Raw genomic sequence first — 4318 nt, 5'->3', positions numbered from 1 at the left:
ACACTGCCTTCCATAATGGCTGCACCAGTCTGCATTCCCACCAACAGTGCATGAGGGTTCCTTTTTCTCCACAGCCTCTCCAACACTTGTTACTATTTGTCTTGTTGATGATAGCCATTCTAACTGGGGTGAGGTGATATCTCATTGTGGTATTTATTTGCATTTCTCTGATTATTAGTGATGCTGAGCATTTTTTTATGTCTATTTGCCATCTGTATGTCGTCTTTGGAGAGATGTCTCTTCAGGTCCTCTGCCCATTTGTCCTCTGCCCAATTGGGTTGTTTGTTTTTTTTTTGTTATTGAGTTGCATGAGTTCCTTGTATATTTTGGATATTAGCCCCTTACCGGAGGCACTGTTTGCAAAAATCTTCTCCCATTCAGTTGGTTGCCACTTTATTATGTCGATGGTTTCTTCTGCTGTGCAGAAGTTTTTAAGTATGATATACTCCCATTCCTTTATTTCAGTTTTTACTTCCCTTTCCTTTGGAGTCAAATTCATAAAATGCTCTTTGAACCCAACGTCCATAAGTTTACTACCTATGTTTTCTTCTATGCAGTTTATTGTTTCAGATCTTATACTTAAGTCTTTGATCCATTTTGAATTGATTTGGTACATGGTGACAGCAGTTCAGTTTCATTCTTTTGCACGTGACGTTCCAATTCACCCAGCACCATTTATTGAAGAGGCTGTCTTTTCTCCATTGTATGTTTTTTGCTTCTTTGTCAAAAATTGTCTGTCCATATTTATGTGGTTTTATTTCTGAGTTCTCAATTCTATTCCATTGGTCTACGTGTCTGTTTTTCTGCCAATACCATGCTGTTTTGATTATTGTTGCCCTGTAGTAAAAGCTAAAGTCAGGGAGTGTGATACTTCCAGTATTGCTCTTTTTTCTTAAGATTGATTTAGCTATTCGGGTTCTTTGGTGGTTCCAAACAAATCTGATGATTTTTTGTTCCATTTATTTAAAAAATGTCATTGGGATTTTGATGGGGATTGCATTAAATCTGTATATTGCTTTAGGTAATATGGCCAGTTTAACCATGTTGATTCTTCCAATCCATGAGCACAGAATGTTTTTCCATTTCTTTGTGTCTTCTTCAATTTCTTTTAAAAATGTCCTTTAGTTTTCAGCATATAGGTCTTTCACATCCTCGGTTAAGTTTATTCCTAGGTATTTTATTCTTTTTGCTGTGATTGCAAAAGGAATTGTGTTGTGTTTTTTTTCTTTTTTTTTTTTTTCTTTTTCTGAGATTTCATTGTTAGTACATAGGAATACAATCGACTTTTGTACATTGATTTTTCAAGCCGGCAACTTTACAGTATTCGTTGATTGTTTCTAATAGCTGTTTGGTGGAGTCTTTAGGGTTTTCTATATATAGCATCATGTCATCTGCAAAGAGTAACAATTTAACTTCTTCATTCCCAATTTGGATGCCTTTTAATTCTTCCTCTTGCCTGATTGCTTTGGCGAGGACTTCCAACACTATGTTGAAAAGCAGAGGTGATAGGGGACAGCCCTATCGTGTTCCTGAACGTAGAGCAAAGGGCTTCAGATCTCACCGGTAAGTATGAGATTAGCTGAGGGTTTGTCATATATCACCTTTATTATGTTAAGGTATTTTCATTCTACACCTATTTGATTAAGTGTTTTAATCATAAATGAATGCTGTATCTTGTCAAATGCTTTTTCTGCATCAATTGATATAATCATATGACTTTTGCCCTTTATTTTGTTTATGTGAAGTATCACATTGATGGATTTGCAGATGTTGAACCATCCTTGTGCCCCTGGGATGAACCCCACTTGGTCATGATGCATAATCTTTTTAATGCATTGTTACATTCGATTTGCTAGAATTTTGTTTAGGATTTTTACATCTGTATTCATCAGAGATATTGGTCTGTAGTTCTCTTTTTTCTGTGTGTTGTCCTTACCAGGTTTTGGTACCAGGATAATGTTGTCCTCATAAAATGAGTTAGGGAGTACCGTCTCTTCTTCAATTTTTTGGAAGACTTTGAGCAGGATTGGTGTTAGATCCCCTTTGAAGGTTTGATAGAATTCACTCGTGAAGCCATCTGGTCCCAGACTTTTGCTTTTGGGAAGGTTTTAGATGACTGATTCAATTTCCTTACTGGTGATCAGTCTGTTTAGATTTTCCAGTTCTTCATGTTTCAGCCTAGGAAGGCTATATGTTTCTAAGAACTTGTCCATTTCTTCTAGGTTATTAAATTTGGTAGCATATAGTGCCTCATAGTATTCTTGGATGATCCTTTGTACTTCTGTGGTGTCCGTGATAACGTCCCCTTTTTCATTTCTGATTTTGTTTATTAGTGTCTTCTCTCTTTTTATATTAGTGAGCCTTTCCAAGGGTTTGTCAATTTTGTTAATCTTTTCAAAGAACCAGCTCTTTGACACATAATCTTTCTTTTTTTGTTTTTCCCTTTACACATTTTTTAAAAATTTATTGGGGTAAAAATTGCTAGTAAAATTACATACATTTCAGGTGTACAATTCTGTATTACATCATCTATAGATCCTATTGTGTGTTCACCACCCAGAGTCAGTTCTCCTTCCATCACCATATATTTGATCCCCCTTACCCTCATCTCCCACACCCCACCCCTCTTACACTCTGGTAACCACTAAACTATTGTCTGTGTCTATGAGTTTCTGTTTCTCATTTGTTTGTCTTGTTCTTTTGTTGTTTTTGGTTTATATACCACATATTAGTGAAATCACATGGTTCTCTGCTTTTTCTGTCTGACTTATTTCGCTCAGCACAACAACAACAAAACAAACAACCCAATTGAAAAATGGGCAGAGGACTTGAAGAGATATTTCTCCAAAGAGGACATACAAATGGCAAATAGACATATGAAAAAATGCTCAACATCACCAATCATCAGAGAAATGCAAATAAAAACCACAATGAGATATCACCTCACTCCAGTCAGAATGGCTATCATCAACAAGACAAATAGTAACAAATGTTGGAGAGGCTGTGGTGAAAAAGGAACCCTCATATACTGTTGGTGGGAATGCAGACTGGTGCAGCCGTTATGGAAGGCAGTGTGGAGGTTCCTCAAAAAATTACGAGTAGAATTACCATATGACCAGCAATCCCTCTCCTGGGTATCTACCCAAAAAATCTGAAAACATTTATACATAAAGACACGTGTGCTCCAATGTTCATTGCAGCTTTGTTTACAGTGGCCAAAATATGGAAACAGCCAAAATGTCCTTCGATAGATGAATGGATAAAGAAGTTGTGGTATATAAACACAATAGAATACTATTCGGTGGTAAGAAAAGATGATATAGGAACATTTGTGACAACATGGATGGACACATAATCTTTCTATTGTGTTTTTGTTCTCTATTTCATTTAGTTCTGCTCTGATTTTTATTATTTCGTTTCTTCTGCTGAACTTGGGTTTCATTTGTTCTTCTTTTTCTAGTTCTTTAAGGTGTTACGTGAGATTATTTATTTGGGATTTATCTTGTTTCTTGAGATAGGCCTGTAATGATATAAATTTCCCTCTTAAAACTGCCTTCACTGCATCCAAAAAATTTTGGTAGGATGTATTTTCATTCTCATTTGTTTCTATATATCTTTTGATCTCTCCTCTAATTTCTTCTTTGATCTGGTCATTCTTTAAAATATGTTGTTTAATCTCCATGTATTTGTGGTTTTTCCTGCTTTCTTTTTGCAGTTGATATCCAATTTCAAAGCCTTGTGATCAGAGAATATGCTTGGTATGATTACAATCTTCTTAAATTTGCAGAGGCTGATTTTATGTCCCAATATATGGTCTATCCTTGACAATGTTCCATGTACACTAGAAAAAAATGTATAGTCTGACGTTTTAGGATGAAGTGCTCTGTAAATGTCAATTATGTCCATTTCATCTAAAGTGTCACTTAGGGCTGCTATTTTATTATTTATTTTCTGTTTGAATGATCTATCCATAGCTGTCAATGATGTATATAGGTCCCCTAGTATAATTGTGTTTTGGTCAATTTCTCCCATTAGTTTTTTGATCCAAAATTCTACTCTGTGCCTTTTTATTGGTGAGTTTAGTCCATTTACATTTAGGGTGATTATTGATATGTGAGGATTTCCTATCATTCTATCTTTTGTTTTCTGGTAAGACTGTGTCTCCATTGTTTCTTTGCCTTTTTGTTGTTGTCTATTATTTCTGTGTGGTGGTATTGTATGATGTTTCCCTCTGTTTCTTCTTTTATTACAGTGTATATTTCAGTTCTGGATTTTTTTATGAGTGGTTATCCTTAAGTTTATGTAAAAGAAAGTATGA

This window comes from Rhinolophus sinicus, chromosome 16 (genome assembly GCF_057876585.1).
Source record: "Rhinolophus sinicus isolate RSI-liver-muscle chromosome 16, RSI-T2T, whole genome shotgun sequence".
Taxonomy (NCBI): Eukaryota; Metazoa; Chordata; class Mammalia; order Chiroptera; family Rhinolophidae; genus Rhinolophus; species Rhinolophus sinicus.
The sequence above is the reverse complement of the archived record's forward strand: the minus strand, read 5'-3'. Positions refer to the sequence as shown.